Source organism: Microcaecilia unicolor, chromosome 6, assembly GCF_901765095.1.
Source record: "Microcaecilia unicolor chromosome 6, aMicUni1.1, whole genome shotgun sequence".
Lineage (NCBI taxonomy): Eukaryota > Metazoa > Chordata > Amphibia > Gymnophiona > Siphonopidae > Microcaecilia > Microcaecilia unicolor.
In genome coordinates, this window is record NC_044036.1 from 193,775,750 (window position 1) to 193,801,593 (window position 25,844).

A 25,844-nucleotide genomic window follows, 5' to 3' on the forward strand; every position below is an offset into this window, starting at 1 on the left:
GAATCCTGGCCCCTCCCACGAACAAATGCCTTGGATTTATTCATTTTTGAAGTGGGCGCTTTCATTTTCCATTATCACTGAAAAACAAAAACGCCCAGCTCAAAAAAAGATAAACGTCCATGTTTTTCAAAAATACGGTTCGGTCCGCCCCTTCACGGACCCGTTCTCGGAGATAAACGCCCATGGAGATAGGCGTTTCCGTTCGATTATGCCTCTCCATGTAACTTTGTAAGTCTAAGTGCTGTGAAAATACACCTCCAAGTTCCTTGATCTTGATCATGTTCACTTTTGGCCAGTAACATGATATCATCAGCATAGCGAAGATTGTTGTTGAGTTCCACTAATTTTCACACCTCACCTTTCTTCATACAGCCCTGCTTCTCTGATTTAGTTGTTATGCATATAGATTGAACAGTGTGATAAAGTCACATCCGGGATAGTTGGGTTAAGGCAGTTTCGGTCTGAAATACAAGTCCCAGAAGGCACTGCAGGCAAGGAGCCAGGGGGTGAGATGAGGAACCCGGACTGGACTCCTAGCTGCAATGGGGGAAGACATGGGTGTAAGCTGGCAGGATGTGTAGATTGGCTGCCACTAGGGGGGAAGAGAGATAGGAAACCCTGTGTGCAGGAGCTCATCATTAGTCTAATGCTTAACTCAGCTGGTATGGGTGTGGGGGAAGCTAATGGAAGGAGAATGATTGGTTGTGGTAGCAGAAGCCAGGTTTTGATTAGGCAGGTGGGAAGGAGTCCCAGGGAAGAGAGAAGCAGTTGCAGGCTGAAAACCCTTGGGTAAGAGAGGTCCCTAAAGTACTGAAGCAGGCTGAAATCCCTTGGGTGTGAGGAAGTCCCAAAAGTATTTGCAGGCTGAAAATCCTTGGGTAAGGGAGGTCCCTAAAGTATTGAATTTACTAGTGAAGCTGATGCAGGGTGAAATCCCTTGGGTATGAGGAGTCCCTAAAGTATTGAACTCTCCTGAAGGTAAAGAGAGTAGAAGGTAGAAACTGTGATTTAACTGTGATGATGAACTGAAAGAACTGCTTCTATTTGGAATTGAACTACTGTTTATTGTGCACTGGATAAAGAGCCCAGACTGGAGCTGACTGTGAGCCTGTATTGAATCCTGATATGTGCTGATAGCCTACTGCTTAAAGGGGACTATTTGCCACACACTTTCAGGTGGTTTATATGTGCTTAAGATTGAAGGTGAATGCTGCTGTTGGAACTGTGTATCAGGTCTACTAGAAACCTGCATGGAATAAAGTCCTTAAGATTGAAGTTGCTGGTGGACATTTATTTCTTGACTGTACCGGGAGCCTGTGGCTGGAGGAGATTGTTCTATCCTTGACTGCACCCAGAGGTACCTGGTTACAACAGGTATGGGGAAAGTATGCAACCCTGTCATACACCTTTGCTGATTTCTAACCATTGTTTCTCTTTGTTCCATTCAAACTGTTGCTTCTTGATCGATGTAAAGGTTGTGCATGACACCTATCAGAAGTTTTGGTATAACCATGCTTCATAATGTCCCAGAGTTTTTAATGATTTAGAAGGAGAAAAATTAAGGCAGATGAAGATCATATTTATTTATTTATTGCATTTGTATCCCACATTTTCCCACCTATTCATGCCATTTACTATCCCTTCCTCTCCCTTAGAGATCTGTGTACTTGTCCCAAGCTTTCTTGAAGTCAGATACCGTTTTCAGCTCCATGACTCTACCGGGAGGCTGTTCCACAAATTCACTACTTACCTTGAGCGCAAATATTTAATTAAGTTATGGAACTAGGAACCAATTAAAACTAGCATTTCCAATACATAAAGGAGTAAAATCTGTTAGAACATTTTCTGTGCAATTTTCTTATTGAGCAGCAAAGCTATAGAATGCCTTGCTTACCAGCTAGTGTAGTCCACTTGAGAAGTTATGATGTTTTTCGAACTTCTATTAAGACCATTCTATTTAAGAACTATGGAGCTGATATTGAGACCGTGGGAGGGAGCCCGGGTAACTCCTGCGATCGGCGGTGAACCTGGAAATTCAATGCCGTGGTCATATCCGGCAACCAGCATTGAATTTCCAGGGGTTTTCTGGCTGCTAAAACGGCTGGTTAAGTCAATAGTCAGCTTTAGGCTATTTAACAGGCTTCCTGGCCGGTTCAATAGTTTTAAATATCGACTGGTATGTTCTTGTAGAAGAATGTAACTAGTTTATTTCATTAATTTAGTATCGTGGGTATTTTTGCACTTTGAGAGAACTACTGGGATTGGTTAAAATTGTGTATTGTGTATCATTTGCTTTGTATTTTCCAGATTGTTTCTGGCCCTTTCTTATCATGTAATCCGCCTCAAACTAGACTTGGTGCAGGCAGAATATAATAACTGTGTAATGAAATATAATGTAGTAAATACTGCTTTCCAGACATTGCCCTTTTTTCCCATTTGTGTAGCGGTATTTAATGCTTCACTTACCTGATGGCATATACTTACTTGGGGGCTTTGATCACCCAGCCCCAATGCTTCTAGTTTAAAGCCCTCTTCAATAGGTTAGCCGGTCTGCTGCTGCAGACACTTCTTCCCTTTTTTGATAGATGGACACCATCTTTTCTCAGCAGCCCTTGGGAAATCATCCCATGATCCAGGAAGCCAAAACACTCTTGACACCATCCACACAGCCACACATTCATCTCCAGGATGCAAGCTTCTCAGCCTCGGCCTTTACTCTCCACAGGGAGGATTGATAACATCACCTACTCACCTGTCTGCTTCACCTTCTCTCCCAGAGCCATGTAGTCAATGAAACATATGTAGATACCCTTTTGGTATTTTATCTTTTCAAAGATCCATCTCCTATCCGAGATGTCTCTTCTTTTTCACCCTTTCCTTCAGGTAGTTCTTGTTCCAGGTCTGCTTGTAGTTTCCACTTAATGATCTTAAATAGAATCTTGCCGGCATGTGAGATCAGAGCAACCGTGTGATAATTTCCACATTCGTTGGATCTCCTTTCTTCACTATTGATATGAACAAAGAACTTTTCTAATCAGTTGGGCCATGATGTTGTTTTCCAAATTTCCTGGCAAAGCCTTGTAAATATAAATAATCCCCCAGATATTCAGCTGGCGGCAGGCTGTGCTTGACTGCCCACTGCCGCTATTCAATCTGGATATTCAATGCCGGGCCATTTCTGGTGACTGGCATTGAAAATACAGCTCTTGCAATGCCAGCTAGGTCATAACCAGTTAAGTCAATATTCAGACTTAACTGGCTATGGCTTTAACAGGCAAATATAAGTCTAATACTTATGTGGTCTTTTAACAGGAAAAGATTGGTCTGCTGTTTATGTGGTCTTTGCCTGATAAATCTAGCCCATGGGTAGGCGACTCCGGTCCTCGAGAGCCGCAGGCAGGTCAGGTTTTCAGGATATCCACAATGTATATGCATGAGATAGATTTGCATACCATGGAGGTAGTGCTTGCAAATCTGTCTCCTGCATATTCATTGTGGATATCCTGAAAACCTGACCTGCCTGCAGCTCTCGAGGACCAGAGTTGCCTACCCCTGATCTAGCTGGTTAAGTTCAGAATATTGGGACTTAACCGTTTACGCCCCCAAAACGCCCCTGACAATGCTGGCCTTTATTTTAGACACTAACTGGGCATTTTCAAAATATCAGGCGAGTTCCCACCTAGGACAATTCCCCAGAACAATTTCCACTTAAGGGGGACAATTCCCACCAAGGCCCCCCCCCCCCCCCCCCCCCGGGTCATTTCCCACACTCCCTAGCCTTTTTTTTTTTTACTGACCGTAGCTTCTTTCTTGTATTGGGTCCCATAAGGCCTAGTATTTGTTATAAATTGTAATCAGTGTGTCATTTTGATGGACAAATTAGGTTGAAAACTAGTTTAGGGGTGTGTTGGGGGCATTGAACTACAGTTTTTGTATTTTCTATTTACTTACTTATTTATGACATTTAGATCTAGATTAAAAATGTATTAGGTAGAAACCTAGTCTGGGGGTGTGGGGGGCATTGCCCCCTTCCCCACAAACTGCATGTCTGGAAGGGAAAGAGATCTGTAAAAGATAATGTTGTGTGAGAGGGTACTGGCCCCCCAATCTGGAAGAGGAAAGGAGGAAGATTTCTTGTCCTAGTGTTTTTGTTTGTTTGGGGGGGGGGGGGGGGTTCTGGGTGGGAATTGTCCTCCGTGGTGTGGTGGAAATTGGTGGGTGGGAACTGACCTAGAACTATTTCCAGCAGTGATAACCAGCTAAATACCACTGAAAATGACCAGTTATTTGCTGAGACACAAGTTAACCAGTCGGCGGCTGTTCCCAGCCAGTTAACTCGTGCTGATATCGGTCAGAATAATAATTATGAATGCGAAAGACCTGAATACTCCTCTGATGGGACAGCTGCTATGAAACTAGGAGAGTGTACTCAGATCAACATACAGATATCACAATGGAAGCATCCAAAAAAGATAACGAGGGGAAAAATATAAGCATAAGAGAATAATACTCTTGAGCAGGATCATAGAAGTTATTTTTTTCCCTTCTTTCCGCGGAATACAGCATAAGAGCTTCGTGAGCAGGATCATCTAAATATTACTTTCCTCGTTCTTTCTATGGTATACTGCCTCCAACCAGCAAAACGCTGACCAGAAATACAGAACTCATCTAACAGGCAGTTCAAATTGTACTGAACGCCCTCTCTAATGAAACCTCTCTGCCTCCAACCAGCAAAACTCTAACCAGAACTACAGGACTCTGCGCCCAGAACACCACACCGAGCATCTGACTGTGAGTAACCTATCTATCCTAAACTGACACCAATATGAATATAATCAAAATACTCCTAGCAATATACTCACTCACATTGACCCACCTAACACTATTCATCCCACTTACAGAATATAATATTATACCCATCCTACAAAACCACCAAAGACTGATCAAACACTCTACACTCCACCAAACGGATACCCATGAAATCAAAGGAAAATTATCCAAACATGGTCAATACCAACAAAATGACACGAATGATCACAACAAACACACAACATCCAACGAACGACAACTTACACAAATCCATACAACACCAAACCTAACAGCCCAATATCAAAATATCCAAGTAAGCTACATTAATGCCAGGTCCATAGTTAACAAAACAACAACAATATCAGACTGGATTAATTCAGAAAACCTTGATCTTATCTTCCTCAGTGAAACCGGGATCCACAATCAAAAAGACCACATAATCCTCGAACTATGCCCGCTAGGTTACAAACTCACCCACTGGACCAGACCAGAAAAGAGAGGTGGAGGCATTGCACTAATATACAGAGAACAATTCACTACTGAAACCACCGCAGAGTCCATAACACCCCAACTAGAAATCGCCTCACTCAGAATCCAAAACAAATCTCTGATTGATCAGTTGAACTGCGCCCTGTTCTACAGACCACCTGACAATTGGAATGAAAGCCAGCCAATCTTCAGGGACTTCATCTCAAGCACTTGTGTTAATAACTCCAATACACTAATACTAGGCGACATAAACCTTCACCTAGAAGATCCCAACTCCGCCAATGCACATGAATGTAAAGAATTCTTAGTCTTGGGATCTCAAATGGCCTCACATACAAACTACCCACACTAAGGGCCACACACTGGACCTCCTAGCACACAAACTGTACACAGATCATAACCTATCAATAACAAACATCAAATGGTCAAACACCTTGGACCGACCACTACAAATTGAACCTATCCCTAAACTGGCGAAAGAAGGGATTAACTCTCACATCAGAACAAACAACTTACACTACGAGAGGGCAAATAGATCCACAAATATTCTGGCAACAGATATATGACAACGGATGGATAACAAGATCTGACTCCATACATTACCTCAATCAATGGCAGGATAGATGCAGAGCCGTACTAAACCAAATAGCACCTTTAAAGACGAGGACATCAAGAAGACAAAACTCAATACCTTGGTACAATGACGAATTAAAAAAAAACACAAACCAGAAAACTAGAACGAGCATGGAAAAAAACAAAAGATGAACACACACTCAATGCATGGAAACAAATACACAGAAAATACAAATATGCAATTAGGCAAACCAAAAGGTCCTATTATAAAACCATACTAGGACCGGATAACAAAGATCTCAAGAAACTATTTCAACTCATAAATAAGCTATTAGACACCACCCCTGTCACTACATCCAACACAGACATCCCACCTGCAGACAAACTGGCCACCTACTTTAAAGACAAAATAACAAAACTACGCAACACCCTTCCTCATCACAACACTGGAAGATTGAAGGGTGGTCAATGTAACGCCGATTTTTAAAAAAGGTTCTAGAGGAGATCTGGGAAATTATAGACCGGTGAGTCTGACGTCGGTGCAGGGCAAAATGGTAGACTATTAAGAACAAAATTACAGAGCATATTCAAAAGCATGGATTAATGCGACAAAGTCAACATGGATTTAGTGAAGGGAAATCTTGCCTCACCAATCTACTACATTTCTTTGAAGGGGTGAACAAACATGTGGATAAAGGGGAGCCGGTTGATATTGTGTATCTTGATTTTCAGAAGGCGTTTGACAAAGTACCTCATGAAAAACTCCAGAGGAAATTGGAGAGTCATGGGATAGGAGGTAGTGTTCTATTGTGGATTAAAAACTGGTTAAAAGATAGAAAACAGAGAGTAGGGTTAAATGGTCAGTATTCTCAATGGAGAAGGGTAGTTAGTGGGGTTCCCCAGGGCTCTGTGCTGGGACCGCTGCTTTTTAACATATTTATAAATGACCTAGAGATGGGAGTAACTAGTGAGGTAAGTAGTAAATTTGCTAATGACACAGTTATTCAAAGTGGTTAAATCGCGGGAGGATTGTGAAAAATTACAAGCGGACCTTACAAGACTGGGAGACTGGGCGTCTAAATGGCAGATAACGTTTAATGTGAGCAAGTGCAAAGTGATGCAAGGTTCCACATTAGGAGTCACAGACCAAGAAAGGGACCTATGTGTCGTCGTTGATATGTTGAAACCTTTTGCTCAGTGTGCTGCTGCGGCTAAGAAAGCAAATAGAATGTTAGGTATTATTAGGAAAGGAATGGACAACAAAAATGAGGATGTTATAATGCCTTTGTATCGCTCCATGGTGCGACTGAACCTCGAATATTGTGTTCAATTCTGGTCGCCACATCTCAAAGATATAGTGGAATTAGAAAAGGTGCAGAGAAGGGCGACAAAAATGATAAAGGGGATGGGACGACTTCCCTATGAGGAAAGGCTAAAGCAGCTAGGGCTCTTCAGCTTAGAGAAAAGGCGGCTGAGGGGAGATATGATAGAGGTCTATAAAATAATGAGTGGAGTTGAACAGTTAGATGTGAAGCGTCTGTTCACATTTTCCAAAAATACTAGGACTAGGGGGCATGCGATGAAGCTACAATGTAGTAAATTTAAAATGAATTGGAGAATTTTTCTTCAATCAACGTATAATTAAACTCTGGAATTTGTTGCCAGAGAATGTGGTAAAGGCAATTAGCTTAGCGGAGTTTAAAAAAGGTTTGGACGGCTTCCTAAAGGAAAAGTCCATAGACCATTATTAAATGGACTTGTGGGAAATCCACTATTTCTGGGATAAGCAGTATAAAATGTTTTGGGATCTTGCCGGGTATTTGTGACCTGGATTGGCCACTGTTGGAAACAGGATGGTGAGCTCGATGGACCTTTGGTCTTTCCCAGTATGGCAATACTTATGTACTTCTTCGACAACCTGGACCTAATTCCGGGCGGATACCCAGCTGACCGAACCTGGTCAACATTCAATCCACTCACCACTGAATCAGTCACACAAGCGATTCAGAGGTTCGCCAAAATCCACTGCAAACTGGACACATGTCCCAGTCATCTACTTAAATATGCCCCCAACCGATTCATAGAAGACCTCACATCCTACCTAAACTTCATGTTACAACAAGGCTTCTTCCCCAAGGAAAATAGCAACATTCTACTTACCCCAAAACCTAGACACCAAGAAAAAAAAAATGATCTCACCAACTATTGACCAGTTGTGTCTTTCCCTCTAGTAGTAAAATTGATGGAGAGCTTGGTAACCAAACAGCTCACGGAATACTTGGACATGTTCTCAATACTGCACGATTCACAATCAGGATTCTGCTCCCACCATAGCACTGAAACCGTACTAGTTACTCTCCTGGCCAAATTCAAGCAGGAAATAGCTATAGGTAAAAGCATACTTCTCCAATTTGACATGTCGAGCGCATTCGACATGGTAAACCACAACATACTACTGAAACTCCTTGGCCACTTTGGGATTGATGGAAACGTACTTAACTGGATCAAGGGCTTTCTTACCACCAGAACATACCAAGTAAAATCAAACTCAAATATATCACCACTGTGGAAAGCAACCTGCGGAGTACCTCAAGGATCACCGTTATCACCAATACCCTTCAACATGATGATGATCCCACTGGCAAAGTCCTTGTCCAATCAAAGTCTCAATCCATTCATCTATGCAGATGACATTACAATATACATTCCCTTCAGACAGGACTTGACAAATAACCAATGAAATTAATGATGGCCTTAACATCATGGACTCCTGGGCAAACTCATTCTAAATGAAACTGAACACTGCAACACACTGCCTCATCCTCTCTCACCACAAAACAACAAATACAAATCTGCAACTATAAGCACCCCAGGACACACACTCCCTACTTCAGATAGCTTAAAAATACTTGGTGTCACACTCAACCACAACCTCACACTCGAGAACCAAGTAAATACCGCAATAAAGAAAATGTTCTATGCAATGTGGAAACTCAAACGAATAAAACCTTTCTTCCCAAGGAAAACTTTTTGAGACCTAATACAATCAATGGTCCTAAGCCATGCAGATTACTGTAACGGAATCTATGCGGGATGTAAAGCACAACTCACAAAAAAAACTCCAGACCGCCCAAAATACAGCAGCCAGATTGATATATGGTAAAACACAATTCGAAAATGCTAAAACCCTACAAGAAAAGTTGCACTGGCTCCCAATCAAAGAATGGACCATCTTCAAAATCTGCACCTTGGTACATAAAGAGGCTTATTTTCAAAGCACTTAGCCTCCCAAAGTTCCATAGAAACCTATGGAACTTAGCCTCCCAAAGTGCTTTGAAAATATGCCTCAAAATCATCTACGGCGTAGTACCAGGATACATGATAGACCTAATAGACCTACCAACCAGAAACAGAATCAGATCATCACGATCATACCTAAACCTACATTATTCAAATTGTAAAGGACTAAAATACAAAACAACTTACGCATCCAGCTTCTCCTACATAAGCGCACAACTATGGAACGGACTCCCAAATGCTGTGAGAACAATCCATGACCACTTAAACTTCAGGAAATCACTCAAACCTCACCTCTTCAAAAAGGCCTATCCCACCGATTCAACATAAATCCCAGCACCCAGAAACACAGCATAACTAATGATCGTATTGGACAATTTATAATCTTCACTTCCTTCCACCCCCTTGATGCCTGATCCACACCTACCTCATCTGACCACAATATAACTTTGTATCTGTTATCAACCGAATTGGCAACAGCCTCTATGGTACTATGTAAGCCACACTGAGCCTGCAAATAGGTGGGGTACAAATGTAATAAATGTTTCTAAGGGGATTTTACAACCGAATAGATGTGATGATTGCGAACATTTATGACGGAAGAAGTTCTAAGAGCCAATCTTAAGGAAACTAATGGCATTTTCATCTATGAAATTGATATTAGGCAGAGACTTTATTTGGGGTGAAACAGAAGAGGAGAAGCCAGGAGGGCCATTTTTGCATAGGTCCCAAGCCAAAAGGGGGTTTAAAATGTAAACACTTAATTATAATTAGTGCACTCACACAGAAAAAATGTTGGAAAATCATTTTTTTTTTGGTGCTTGATGTTGTTTTCATGGGTTGTCTAATGGCCTCAAAAGCTGGAAGTGCCTCAGACCTCTTTGGAGCTCTGAGAGGGCCTGAGTTTAACTGTTTTAACTCCATATTTGGATACCATCTATAAAAGTAAAATAAAATTTACAGTATATGGATGTCCCTTTGCTGTTCCTAACAGTGCATGAATGTCTGTATCTAGCTGGTGGCTGGTAGCCTTCTTTTCTATGAGCCCATAGGAGTGAATGGTTGGTGACTTTGGTGGAGGTTTATTTTTTAAGGTGTCTAGGCTGCACTTTTGACCTGCTGTATTTCTTGTCTGCTTTCTGCATCTTTTCTAGTGCACCAAGTACTCAGACTCCCGGCACCAGATCTTGCCAGAGCAGTTTCTGGAAGGGACCCTGGAAGCAGGGGAAGAGTTTGACCTTTTGAAGGGGTGTTGCTAGTGGAAGTAGTATACTCCCAGAAGAAGATTTACATAGTAACGTGGAGGACCATAATCGAACGGGGCCGGCCATCTATAATGACGGCCCCGTAAACCGGCGTACCCGACCATATTATCGAAACAAGATGGCCAGCCATCTTTCATTTCGATAATAAGGTCGGGGCCAGCCAAATCTCAACATTTGGGCCGCCCTTAGAGATCGCTGGCGTTAGAGATGGCCGCCATTGGTTTTCGCCAATACTGGAAACTAATGGCGGCCATCTCAAATCCGGCCAAATCCAAGGCATTTGGTCATGGGAGGAGCCAGCATTTGTAGTGCACTGGTCCCCCCTCACATGCCAGGACACCAACCGGGCACCCTAGGGGGCACTGCAGTGGACTTCACAAATTGCTGCCAGGTGCATAGCTCCCTTACCTTGGGTGCTGAGCCCCCCCAAATCCCCCCAAAACCCACTACCCACAACTGTACACCACTACCATAGCCCTTAGGGATGAAGGGGGGCACCTACATGTGGGTACTACTACTACTACTATTTAGCATTTCTATAGCGCTACAAGGCATACGCAGCGCTGCACAAACATAGAAGAAAGACAGTCCCTGCTCAAAGAGCTTACAATCTAATAGACAAAAAATAAATAAAGTAAGCAAATCAAATCAATTAATGTGAACGGGAAGGAAGAGAGGAGGGGTACAGTGGGTTTGGGGGGGGGGGGTTTGGAGGGCTCACATTTACCACCACAAGTGTAACAGGTAGGGGGGGCTGGGCCTGGGTCCGCCTACCTGAAGTGCACTGCACCCATAAAACTGCTCCAGGGACCTGCATAGTGCTGTGATGGAGCTGGGTATGACATTTGAGGCTGGAAAAAAATATATATATTTTTTTTTTAGGGTGGGAGGGGGTTGGTGACCACTGGGGGAGTAAGGGGAGGTCATCCCCCATTCCCTTCGGTGGTCATCTGGTCAGTTGGGGCACCTTTTGAGGCTTGGTCGTGAACAAAAAGGGACCATGTAAAGTCGGCCAAATGCTCGTCAGGGCCGGCTTTCTTTTTTCCATTATCGGCCGAAGCCGGCCATCTCATAACCATGCCCCTGTCCCGCCTTTGGTACACTGCCGACTCGCCCCCTTGAACTTTCGCTGGCTCTGCAACGGAAATCAGTAGAAGCTAGCCAAAATCGGCTTTCGATTATACCGATTTGGCCACCTTTAGGAGAAGGCTGGCCATCTCCCGATTTGTGTCGGAAGATGGCCGGCCTTCTCGTTCGAAAATAAGCAGGATAGTAACATAGTAGATGATGGCAGAGAGACCTGTATGGTCCATCCAGTCTGCCCAACAAGATAAACTCATATGTGCTACTTTATGTGCATACCTGACCTTGATTTGTATCTGCCATTTTCAGGGCACAGACAGTAGAAGTCTACCCAGCACTAGCCCCGCTTACCACCACCGGCTCTGCCACCCAATCTGAGGATCCACTCCTTCTGAACAGGATTCCTTTATGTTTATCCCACACATTTTTGAATTCTGTTACCGTTTTCATCTCCACCACCTTCCGTGGGAGGGCATTCCAAGTATCCACCACTCTCACCGTGAAAAAATACTTCTTGACGTTTTTCTTGAGTCTGCCCTCCTTCAATCTCATTTCATGTCCTCTAGTTCTACCGCTTTCCCATCTACGGAAAAGGTTGGTTTGCGGATTAATACCTTTCAAGTATTTGAACGTCTGTATCATATCACCCCTGTTTCTCCTTTCCTCCAGGGTATACATGTTCAGGTCAGCAAGTCTCTCCTCATACGTCTTGTAACGCAAATCCCATACCATTTTTGTAGGTTTTCTTTGCACCGCTTCAATTCTTTTTACATCCTTAGCAAGATACGGCCTCCAAAACTGAACACAATACTCCAGGTGGGGCCTCACCAACGACTTATACAGGGGCATCAACACCTCCTTTCTTCTGCTGGTCACACCTCTCTCTGTACAGCCTAGCAACCTTCTAGCTACGGCCACCGCCTTGTCACACTGTTTCGTCGCCTTCAGATCCTCAGATACTATCACCCCAAGATCCCTCTCCCTGTCTGTACATATCAGACTTTGCTGCCAAATTCTGTCTTTGGAACTTCTCCCACCATTGACCATACCTGACAAGGGAGAGCCCTGTTTACATAGAGGCATATTTTCAAAGCACTTTGGGAGGCTAAGTTCCATAGGTTTCTATGGAACTTTGGGAGGCTAAATGCTTTGAAAATGAGCTTGATAGTATAATAACATAGTAAATGACAGGTAAAAGACCTGTACGGTCCATCTAGTCTGCCCAACATGATAAACTCGTTGTATGAGCTACTTTATATGTATACCTGACCTTGCCATTTTCAGTCCACAGACTGTAGAATGTTTGCCCAGCACTGGTTTTGCTTCCCAATTACCAGTGTTGCCACCCAATCTCCGCTAAGATTCCATGGATCCATTCCTTCTAAAAAGGATTCCTTTGTGTTTATCCCACACATGTTTGAATTCCATTACTGTTTTCATCTCCACCACCTCCCGTGGGAGAGCATTCCATGTATCCACCACCCTCTCTGTGAAAAAATACTTCCTGACATTACTCCTGAGTCAGCCCCCCTTCATGGCCTCTAGTCCAAAGAGCAAGAATTCAGAGGCTGGGGCAAGTGACAGTTGCTGGCTTGTTATCGTGAGGAGGAGTGGGGACTCTTCTCACCCCATATAGGAGTAAGGAGAGTCTCGGGACATTTAGCCTTACCACCTAAGCAGCCCATACACCACTTCTAAGGGGCACTACATCTGTACCAGGCTACAGCAGCAAAGCTATTTAACTCAATTGTGTGACCATCAACTTACATAAGTGTGGCATCTCAAAGAACTGTAAGTACTAACTAACTGAATACCAACAGCCGCAGGAGGAGTGGATATCCAAGTGTATATAGGTTAGTGTTTGATATGACTTTTTTGTTTTGTTTCCTGTCTTTCATCAAGTGATAGTACAGTAAAGTTCCAGTTTTCAGTTACCCCTTAGTGTGCATAAGTACATAAGTAATGCCATACTGGGAAAAGACCAAAGGCCCATAAAGCCCAGCATCCTGTTCCCGACAGCGGCCAATCCAGGCCAAGGGCACCTGGCAGCTTCCCAAACGTACAAACATTCTATACATGTTATTCCCGAAATTGTGGATTTTTCCAAGTCCATTTAGTAGCGGTCTATGGACTTGTCCTTTAGGAAACCGTCCAAACCCTTTTTAAACTCTGCCAAGCTAACCACCACGTTTTCCGGCAACAAATTCCAGAGTTTAATTACGCGTTGGGTGAAGAAATATTTTCTCCTATTTGTTTTAAATTTACTACACTGTAGTTTAATCGCATGCCCCCTAGTCCTACTATTTTTTGAAAGCGTGAACAGACGCTTCACATCCACCTGTTCCACTCCACTCATTATTTTATATACCTCTATCATGTCTTCCCTCAGCCGTCTCTTCTCCAAGCTAAAAAGCCCTAGCCTCTGTAGTCTTTCTTCATAGGGAAGTCATCCCATCCCCGCTATCATTTTCATTGCCCTTCGCTGCACCTTTTCCAATTCTACTATATCTTTCTTGAGATGCGGCGACCAGAATTGGACACAATACTCAAGGTGCAGTTGCACCATGGAATGATACAACGGCATTATAACATCCTCACACCTATTTTCTATACCTTTCCTAATAATACCCAACATTCTATTCGCTTTCCTAGCCGCAGCAGCACACTGAGCAGAAGGTTTCAGTGTATTATCGACGGCGACACCCAGATCCCTTTCTTGGTCCATAACTCCTAACGTGGAACCTTGCATGACGTAGCTATAATTCGGGTTCTTTTTTCCCACATGCATCACCTTGCACTTGCTCACATTAAACGTCATCTGCCATTTAGCCGCCCAGTCTCCCAGTCTCGTAAGGTCCTTCTGTAATTTTTCACAATCCTTTCGTCATTTAACGACTTTGAATAACTTTGTGTCATCAGCAAATTTAATTACCTCGCTAGTTATTCCCATCTCTAAATCATTTATAAATATATTAAAGAGCAGTGGTCCTAGCACTGACCCCTAAGGAACCCCACTAACTACCCTTCTCCATTGTGAATACTGCCCATTTAACCCCACTCTGTTTCCTATCCTTCAACCAGTTTTTAATCCACAATAGGACATTACCTCCTATCCCATGACCCTCCAATTTCCTCTGTAGCCTTTCAAGTGGTCTGGATTCTTGTGTGGATGGACAGTCTGATGCCTGGCTTGCCCGGCCCTCTAGCCTTCAAGTTCGCCCCGGCCCTGGTTCCATCAAATAAATAACTTATGTGCCCCTTCTCCCGCCTTCCATACTGTGTCTAGGCATTTGCCTAGGCACCCTAAAAGGGGGCTTACACATCTCTGGAATGAAAATATAGAAAGATTATGAGGCTTTAAATGTGTGGTGTGGAGATTTCTATATCCAAGCCAAAAAGGCTGCATTTTCTATTACCATCTTTCAAGACTGTACTCTCCTAGTGTCTGTTCATTGATAGTCACTGTAAAAATTGCACAACAGACAAATATTGGTCAGATGCCTCCCTCTGCTGGATAGAAAGAGAAGTTCAAAACTTAGATTCTGCATGAGGGTGAATTGTACAAATTAAATGGCATGGGAGCATTTTCAAAAGCTATGCCATGTAAACGGTAATCAGAGGCAAACTTAGGAATCCTTTTACAAAGGCACACTAGTGGTGTTGATGCACGCTAATCATTAGAACGCGCCGCTAGCAATTCCCATAGAAATATATGGGTGACTCTAACATTTAAAGAAAGCACAAGTTATTGGGAAGAAAATGAGTAAAAGAAATAAGATTACAAACAAAACAAAACTAGAAAGGAAACGGAGAATTAGGTGAGAGAGAGTATACACCTAATAATAGCAGAAGAAATCTACATATATAATGGGCCTGATATTAAAAATGATTTAACATAAGTATTGTCATACTGGGAAAGACCAAAGGTCCATTAAGCCCAGCATCCTGTTTCAAACAGGGACCAATCCAGGTCACATACCTGGCAAGATCCCAAAAAAGTACAAAACATTTTAAACTGCTTATCAAAAATAGTGGATTTTCCCCAAGTCCATTTAATAATGGTCTATGGACTTTTCCTTTAGGAAGCCGGCCAAACTTTTTTTTTTTAACTCCGCTAAGCTAACCGCCTTTACCACATTCTCTAGCAATGAATTCGAGTTTAATTACACATTGAGTTAAGAAAAGTTTCTCAGATTCGTTTTAAATTTACTACATTGAGCTTCCCCATTAAGAAAGGGACAAGACAGGGCTGCCCCTTATCTCCACTTCTTTTCGTCTTGGTGCTCGATCCCCTTATCAGAGATATTTATTTATTTACAGCATTTATATCCCACAATTTCCCACCCGTGGGCAGGCCCAATGTGGCTTACAACAATCTACATAAAAACACAGCATGTCAGGGGTCAAATAATGGGAAAAAAGGAAAGCGAGGTAAAGTAAAAGAGAAAGAGCAGCGGTGAGTAATGTGACACCGGTGTAAGACAGATCAGAAGGTAGAAATGCCTGGCGGGAGTGATGCATACGCTTTGCCAAATAGAAAGGTCTTGAGGCACTTTTTGAAAGTAGGGTGATCAGTAGTAAGTTTCACCAGTTTAGGCAGTTCATTCCAGAGATGAGCACTAGAGTAGGAGAAAGTTGATGCGTAGGTGCTTTTGTATTTAAGTCCATTATATACTGGGTAATGGAGGTTTAAGTACGTTCGTGAGGATCTGTGGGAGTTCCTTGGTGGCAAGTTGATTAGGGTGTCCATGTATGCAGGGGCTTCACCTTAGATGATTTTATGCACCAGAGCGCACATTTTAAAAGTGATACGGTCTTTGACAGGAACCCAGTGCACCCCCTGATCCAAGGAGTGAGCCTGGGCACGCAAACATTTAAGATTGCAGCTTTTGCGGACGACCTTTTAGTACAGCTCACAAACACAAGGACATTGTTAGAAACGCTGTTAGAGGCATTTCATGAATATGGAGATTATGCGGGCTTTCGGATAAATTTGGGTAAGTCCGAGGCCTTGGCATCCCCAATAGGGGGTGGGGGGACTGGGGAGATGATTTTCCCTTACGGTGGGCACAACAGTCCTTTAAATACCTTGGGATCAGGCTTACAATGAACACCTCGGAACTGCACCAATTAAATGTCAAGGTCCTTTTAGAGTATACAAGACAAAAGTTAGCCTCCTGGAAGGGGCTACCATTGTCACTAATGGGACAGATCCATCTAATCCAGATGGTGATTTTTCCGCACTGGCTGTACGCCTTACAAACACTACCCATCCGCCTGCTGAAGAAAGACTTGAAAAGTGTAACACGAATGTTTTGTCAGTTTTGTTGGGCTGGGAAGAGGGCAAAATTAAGGCAGGACTTGTTGGTGGGTGGTTGGAGGCAGGGGGGTATAGGCTTCCGGATTTGTTTCTATACAATCAAGCGTGCCTACTTAGGCACCTGGGAGATTGGCTCCACGCAACACACCACTACACACCTACAGCGTTGGAACGAGCCTTCTTTGCCCCACATGACGCGGTCGCACTATTTCATCTGCCCCACAACAAGGTACCCCCTAGCCTCAAACAGAGCACATTGCTCCAACCCCTCCGAGCAACGTGGCAATGGTGGGTAGGTCAACTGGGGGGGGGGGGTGTCACTCGAATGTCTCAGATCAAATTCCGATCGTGGATAATGCATTATTTTAATCCAGAATTGATAACCCGACATTTGTTAGATGGGGGAGGCAGGGTGTCACGAGATTGGAACACTTGTTACAGGAGAACGGAGCATTAATACCATATGAAATCTTACAAGACAAGATAGGGTCTGACTGGGGAAATAGGTTTGCCTACATACAAGTCAAACACTATTTGCAGATGTTGGACCAGGCCGCCTTGGGAGGTCGTCTGGGAGAAAGGCTTCAGGGAATTTTCACTGACTTAGCAACAGAGAGACAGACATTCGGTCTCTGACTTATACGGGGTCCTGGTCTGATGCAGGCCTGCGAGACAATATGAGGGTATTAAACATAAATGGGAACAGGACCTAGGTATTTCATTAGCGTCATGGGACGTGGCGGCAACGCTGAGGAGGATCCGGCAGTTAGTCACGGATGAAAGATTGAAAGAATGTGGATACAGGGTGCTCCTACGGGGCTATATGACCAAAACACAGCTGGCTCACGGGCTGGGGTCAGAGAGTTCTAATTGCTCCAAATGTAAAGGGGGTCCTGGCTCCTTTTATCACGCCATATGGCAATGCCCAAAGGTATGAGCATTCTGGCAGCGAGTTCGCGGATTTTTGATACGGCTGGGAAATAAAATTCAGGGAACCGAAAGGCAATTACTGTTAGACCAACCTAGGGCATTTAACCCTCTACAGGTGCACGCAGTTCTCTTGTGTAGGAAGCTGAGTTTGGTAGCTCGCAAATGCATTATGCAATATTGGACCTCCTCGGAGGCACCCGCCTACTGGCACTGGAGAAACCAGGTACACCTTTTGGCTTCATGGGAAGGCTCGAGACTCGAAAGTGTCTGCCAAGCTTAAAAAGCAATTTTTTCAGGTTTGGGCCCCATACCTACAAATGTTGAGCCCTAGGGGGCGCAGTCTGCTTGTTAACACCTGCTAAAACCTGAAGAGCTTTGCTAGAGGCTCCCGAGGATGCTCCCAATTAGGCTCTGTCTGTTAAGGGAGGGAGGGAACGGGGGAGGGGGGAGGATGGGGGGATAGAGAATGGGAGGGAGTGGAGGGGGGGGGGGGGATAAAAGAAAGTTGAAGACCAATAGCTCAACATTATGATGTTTGTGATATACGATTGTATTGATGTGATGTTTGAGAATTTGTGATGTCAATAAAATTATTTGAAACATAAATTTACTACATTGTAGCTTCATCGCATGCCCCCTAGTCCTAGTATTTTTGGAAAGCGTAAACAGATGCTTCACATCGACCCATTCAACTCCACTTATTATTTTATAGACCTCTATCTTATCTCCCCTCAGCTGCCTTTTCTCCAAGCTGAATCCACAATAGAACACTACCTCCTATCCCATCAAACTCCTTCTGAAAATCCAGATACACAATATCAATCGGCTCCCCTGTATCCACATGTTTGTTCACCCCTTCAAAGAAATGTAGTAGATTGGTGAGGCAAGATTTCCCTTCACTCTCTTTAATCCATGCTTTTGAATATGCTCTTTAATTTTGTTCTTAATAATAGTCTCTACCATTTTGCCCGGCACCAACATCAGACTCACCGGTCTATAATTTCCCGGATCTCCTCTGGAACCTTTTTTAAAAATTGGCATTACATTGGCCACCCTCCAATCTTCTGGTACCACACTTGATTTTAAGGATAAATTACATATTTCTAACAATAGCTCTGCAAGCTAATTTTTCAGTTCTATCAGTACTCTCGGATGAATACCATCTGGTCCAGGAGGTATTCTACTCCTCAGTTTGTAGAACTGCCCCATTACATCCTCCAGGTCTACAGAGAATTCATTAAATTTCTCCGACTCATCAGCTTCAAATACCATTTCTGGCACTGGTATCCCACCCAAATCTTCCTCGGTGAAGACTGAAGCAAAGAATTCATTTAATCTCTCCGCTACGGCTTTGTCTTCCCTGATCGTCCCTTTTACTCCACGGTCATCTAGCGGTCCAACTGATTCTTTTGCCGGCTTCCTGCTTTTAATATACGTAAAAAAAGTTTTTACTATGTGTGTTTGCCTCCAACGCAATCTTTTTTTTCGAAGTCCCTCTTAGCCTTCTTTATCAGCGCTTTGCATTTGACTTGACATTCCTTATGCCGTTTCTTATTATTTTCAGTCGGTTCCTTCTTTCATTTTCTGAAGGATTTTCTTTTAGCTCTAATAGCTTCCTTCACCTCACTATTTAAACATGCCGGCTGTCGTTTGGTCTTCCGTCCTCCTTTTTTAATACGCAGAATATATTTGGCCTGGGCTTCCAGGATGGTGTTTTTGAACAGCATCCACACCTGATGTAAATTTTTGACCTTTGCAGCCGCGCCTCTAAGTTTTTTTTCACCATTCTTCTCATTTTATCATAGTCTCCTTTTTTAAAGTTAAACACTAACGTATTTGATTTCCTATGTATAGTTACTTCAAAGCTAATATCAAATCCGATCATATTATGACCACTGTTATCAAGCGGCCCCAGCACCATTACCTCCCGCACCAGATCATTCGCTCCACTAAGGACTTGGTCTAGAATTTTTCCTTCTCTCGTCGGCTCCTGTACCAACTGCTCCATAAAGCTGTCCTTGATTTCATCAAGGAATTTTACCTCCCTAGCATGTCCTGATCACCCATTATTGTGTTGCCCAGTTTGTTTGCATCCCTAATTTCCTTTAACATTTCTGCATCTGTCTGTTCATCCTGGCCAGGCAGACGGTAGTACACTTCTATCACTATCCTTTTCCCCTTTACACATGGAATTTCAATCCACAGTGATTCCAAGAAGTGTTTTGTTTCCTGCAGAATTGTAAATCTATTTGATTCAAGGCTACTACTACTAACTAACATTTCTGCTACTAGGGTTACGCAGCGCTGTACAATTTAAACATAGAAGGACAGTCCCTGCTCAAAGAGCTTACAATCTAAAAGACAAGAGAACAATCTAAAGACAAGTGTACAATCTAGAGGACGAGTGAACAGTCAATCTGATAGGGTGGATAGATTGGCTCTCGTTAATATACAATGGTACCCCTCTACCAATTCGATCCACCCTATCACTACGATATAATTTGTACCCCGGTATGAGAGTGTCCCACTGGTTATCCTCCTTCCACCAGGTCTCAGAGATGCCTATTATATCTAATTTTTCATTTAGTGCAATATATTCTAACTCTCCCATCTTATTTCTTAGGCTCCTGGCATTCGCATATAGACATTTCAAACTGTTTGTTTCTCCTATTTACATCATGCTTAGTACTTGACAGTACTAATTTGCAATCTTTTGTCTGATTTTTATTTTTATTTAGGAACACCTGATGTACTACGGTCTCTTTTGAAACCTCACTATCAGGATACCCTATCTTCCCTGTTTTAGTGATATCTTTGAAAGATAACTTATCCTGAACCATGCGCTTTTGAGCGACTGTCGGCCTTCCCCCCCCCCCCCCCCCCCCCCCCATTTCTAGTTTAAAAGCTGCTCTATCTCCTTTTTAAATGCTAATGCTAGCAGCCTGGTCCCACCCTGGTTAAGGTGGAGCCCATCCTTTCGAAATAGGCTCCCCCTTCCCCAGAATGTTGCCCAGTTCCTAACAAATCTAAAACCCTTCCCCCTGCACCATTGTCTTATCCACGCATTGAGACCCCGGAGCTCTGCCTGTCTCTTGGGCCCTGCACGTGGAACAGGTAGTGCTACCCTAGAGGATCTGGATTTGAGCTTTCTACCTAAGAGTCTAAATTTATTTATTTAATTTATTTATTTATAGCATTTATACCCCGCTCTTTCCCGCTCGATAGCAGGTTCAGTACGGCTTACAAGGTGTGGTACAAAGTATAACAGAGAAAACACGAAGTATGGTACAAAGTATCAAAAGATGATCCAGTTAAAAGAATAGGACAATAGGAAGAGATGTGGGGGAGAGGAGAGGAGTATGGGTAGTGCTAGTGGTGTGGATTAAGTTCGTGAATTAAGTTGGGTTGTTTGGGTAAGCTTGTTTGAAGAGTTAAGTTTTCAGCAGCTTTAGGAAGGATAGGTGTTCATTGGTTGTTCGGATGTGTCGAGGTATTGCATTCCAGAGTTGGCTGCCTATAACGGAGAAGTTGGATGCATAGTAGGTTTTGTATTTGAGGCCTTTGCAATTGGAAAGATGAAGATTGAGATATGTACGAGAAGATTTGGACCCGTTCCTGGCTGGAAGATCGATCAAGTTGGTCATGTAACTTGGAGATTCACCATGGAGGATCTTGTGGATCATTGTGTGGGCTTTGAAGTTTATGCGTTCCTTGATAGGGAGCCAGTGAAGTTTTTCACGAAGTGGTGTTGCACTTTCAAATCGTGATTTGCCAAAAATGAGTCTGGCTGCTGTGTGTTGGGCGGTTTTGAGTTTTTTCATGATTTGGGCTTTGCAACCGATGAAGATGCTGTTGCAGTAGTCGGCATGGGTGAGTACTGTGGATTGTACTAGGTTGCAGAAAGTTTTCTGTGGGAGGAATGGTTTTACTCTTTTCAGTACCCACATCATGTTGAACATCTTCTTCGTTGTGGCTTTTGCATGAGTTTCCAAAGTTAGGTGGTTGTCTAATGTTACTCCTAGGATTTTTAAATTGTTAGATATTGGGATTGTAACGTTGGGGGTGATCAGGGTGGTTGGAAGCAGAATAGCGTGTTGTGATTAAAGGATTAGGCATTGAGTTTTTTCTTTGTTCATTTTCATCTTGAAAGCGCTGGCCCAGGATGTTAGGATGTTCATGGCAGTGATTATTTTCTCCGAGATTTCCGAGGCTTCCAGAACCTCTCTCCCACATTTTCCTATGTCATTGGTACCCACATGTACCAAGACAGCCGACTCCTCCCCAGCACTATCTAAAATCCTATCTAGGTGACGCGTGAGATCTGCCACCTTCCCACCAGGCGGGCAAGTCACCAGGTGATCCTCACGTCCACCAGCTACCCAGCTATCTATATGCCTAATGATCGAATCACCAACTACAACGGCTGTCCTAACCTTTCCCTCCCGGGCAGCACTTGGAGACATATCCTCGGTGCAAGAGGATAGTACATCCCCTGGTGGGCAGGTCCTGGCTACAGGAGTACTTCCTACTTCACCAGGGTGATCCCCTCTTCTAGGAGACCTCCCTCCTCCAAGGTGCCACAAGGGCTACCAGACTGGAGGTGGGACTTCTCTACAACATCCCTGTAGGTCTCCTCTATGTACCTCTCTGTCTCCCTCAGCTCCACCAAGTCTGCTACTCTAGCCTCAAGAGAATGGACACGTTCCCTGAGAGCTAGGAGCTCTTTGCATCGGGCACACACATATGACATCTGACCAACTGGGAGATAATCATACATGTGACACTCAATGCAAAAGACTGGATAGCACCCCTCTCGCTGCTGGACTGCTGACTCCATCTTAGTGTTTTTGAGTTTTTCAATAATTTAAAACTTGCTACAGTATTAAGGATATTAGCCTAATATAAAAGTGTATTTTAGTTTATATAGTATATTGTATGATTTAGTTGGTGTTTCCTTCTTAGATGGTAATGAAATGTATTTAAAACTCTGTAAGAGCACTCCTTGCTTGTTACCCTAATTACAATAACTGACTATAAATGAAGAATTGACCTAGGGGTGGGAAGACTAAACTAGATCCTGCAGTGCCTGTTAGATTCTGTTAATGCTGTGGTACAAAGTTTTTAAAACTAAGTGGAAAAGACTATGGAGATTAGTTGATAAAATTTGCTTTTTATATTTTTATTTTGCCTAACACTAACCCACAATTCCTCCTTTAAACCCCAATCTTTAAGTTCCCAAAGCACAAAGCAAAATAGCATTCACTTACCAGAGAAATGTTCTCTTCTCTCAGAACTTCTCAGAAAGAAAGTTCAGTGGGACCTTTCCTCTTTATATAGTTTTGAATCTAAGGGGCCTCTTTTAAACAGGCTCTTTGCTTTCTTAGCCGCAGCAGCACACTGAGCAGAAGGTTTCAACGTATCATCAACGACGACACTTAGATCCCTTTCTTGGTCTATGACTCCTAACGTAGAACCTTTCATGACGTAGCTATAATTTGGGTTCCTCTTCCCCGCCTGCATCACTTTGCACTTGCTCACATTAAACGTCATCTGCCATTTAGAAGCCCAGTCTTCCAGTCTTGTAAGGTCCTCTTGTAATTTTTCACAATCCTTCCGTGATTTAATGACTTTGAATAACTGTGTCATCAGCAAATTTAATTACCTCACTAGTTAGTCCCATCTCTAGGTCATTTATAAATATGTTAAAAAGCAGCAGTCCCAGCACAGACCCCTGAGGAACCCCACTAACTACCCTTCTCCATTGAGAAAACTGACCATTTAACCCTACTCTCTGTTTTCTATCTTTTAACCAGTTTTTAATCCACAATAGAACACTACCTCCTATCCCATGACTCTCCAATTTCCTCTGGAGTCTTTCATGAGGTACTTTGTCAAACGCCTTCTGAAAATCCAGATACACATCAACCGGCTCACCTTTATCCACATGTTTGTTCACCCCTTCAAAGAAATGTAGTAGATTGGTGAGGCAAGATTTCCCTTCACTAAATCCATGTTGACTTCATCTCATTAATACATGCTTTTGAATATGCTCTAATTTTGTTCTTAATAATACTCTACCATTTTGCCCGGCACCAACATCAGACTCACCGGTCTATAATTTCCCGGATCTCGAAAAAAGGGGGGGGGGGGGGGAATAAAAGTTATATAAAAAATTTGATGGCTGTACGTAATGCTGTATTCTTGAAGTGTTGCTCCACTGAGCTCTGTAAAATTGCATTGATACCGCCATGTTAAGGTGGATTTGTACCTTTTGACTTGTCATCAATAAAAACCGTTGAAACATATAATTTCCCAGATCTCCTCTGGAACCTTTTTAAAAAATCGGCGTTACATTGGCTACCCTCCAATCTTCCGGTATCATGCTCGATTTTAAGGATAAATTACATATTACTAACAATAGCTCTGCAAGCTCATTTTTCAGTTCTATCAGTACTCTGGGATGAATACCACCCAGTCCATGAGATTTGCTACTCTTCAGTTTGTAGAACTGCCCCGTTACATCCTCCAGGTTTACAGAGAATTCATTAAGTTTCTCCGACTCGTCAGCTTTGAATACCATTTCTGGCAACCTAGAGCCATCAATTAACTGGGCAGGAGAGGTTCCTGACCTGATAAACTGCACTAAGCATGTCAGGAGGGCCTTAACCAGGCACTGTCTGAACAATGGCAGGGCAGTATAAGGGTGGAGCATTTGGGAAACCAGACACTGCCCGAGGACCCAGAGGCTCTGCCCGGATGCCTGATGCGCTGTTGGTCATCTAGTGGCCTCTGCGGGGGGAGGGACATGTTCTTTCCTGCCCAGCCCGCTGGGCTGCCGCTATTCCCCCCCCCCCCCCCACCTGACACCACCTTATTTTTATGTTTCAACAATTTTTATTGATTCAACATGTTATACATAAACACAAGATTCAACCTATGATGATTTACCTAACAGAACATACTTATATGAGTAGATCCTTAACTTCTATCATCAAAGTTGTTTTACAATTTTCTCCCCCCCCCCCCTTTGTAACTTTATTTCCGACATTTTTTATTTTATTAAAAATTCAACAAAATCACTCATTAAACAGAGGCTTACCAAATATATGTATGTACCAAATAACAACAGAACCTGTTTTCACATTAGACTATTTTCTCCCCCCCCCTCTTCCAACTCACTGAACATTCAACCTATTCAAAATAAGACTCCTGCCTCTGGGTGACAGAGAGGCCAGGTATGGACTCCACAGTTTGAACAAATCTTTTCTACGTTTAAAGGAATGTTTTGCTTCTCTTGCTTCCCAAGACAGCAACTGATGCACCATGTTGCGCCAGTGCCAAAACTCCGGTGGGGTATCAGAGGTCCAAGTCTACAAAATACACTTCCTCGCCAATAGACATAATTTACGAACCAACAATCCCTATGCCACTCCGGGGCCATGCGGAGCTCCCGGGCAATCCAACACTAACTGTAGTGGAGACTCTGACACTCTACGGGACAAAATTAATGATAAATAGTCTGTAATCTGGTGCCAAAATCGCCGTATCACCACGCATCCCCAAAATGCATGAAAGAAAGTATTGTCTATTGCTTTCCACTTAAGACATTTTGGGGACGCTATACCACCGATAAAGTTGAACCTGTGAGAAATAAGCTCTATAGTACACCCGAAAGGAACATGCCCTATAAATAGCACTGCTCGTGAGACTCGGGATATTCTTAATAGACGCCATCATGTCCACCACCATATTTTTAAAATGACAGCCGAGACTCCCTGCGGAAGTCGTGCAAGACTGTTGAGACCTGCAAGACCACTACGGGAAGTCTGGGCCGCCATTTTGAAAACATGGCAGCGCCGGCAGGTGGGGGAATAGCAGCAGCAGTGCAGCGGGCAAGAAAGAACATGCCCCCCTCCCCCGCAGAGGTCAACAGACCACCAGGACCCCTCAGGTAGGGCCGGGGCAGTGGGGGCATTGGCTGTGGCAGCAGGGGTGGCAGGGGGATGTCTGGCACCAGCTGGGCGGGGGGCCCTGAGCACCCTCAGTGCCCAGACCACCCTCAGTCCGCCCCTGGGGTG

General features: G+C 43.4%; 1 protein-coding gene across 1 annotated transcript in view; it reads right to left on the reverse strand.

The window, feature by feature from the left end:
• Window positions 1-25,844, reverse strand: part of RASSF1 (Ras association domain family member 1) — a 180,539-nt gene that overhangs the window by 96,444 nt on the left and 58,251 nt on the right. The gene's annotated exons all lie outside the window — the stretch shown is intronic.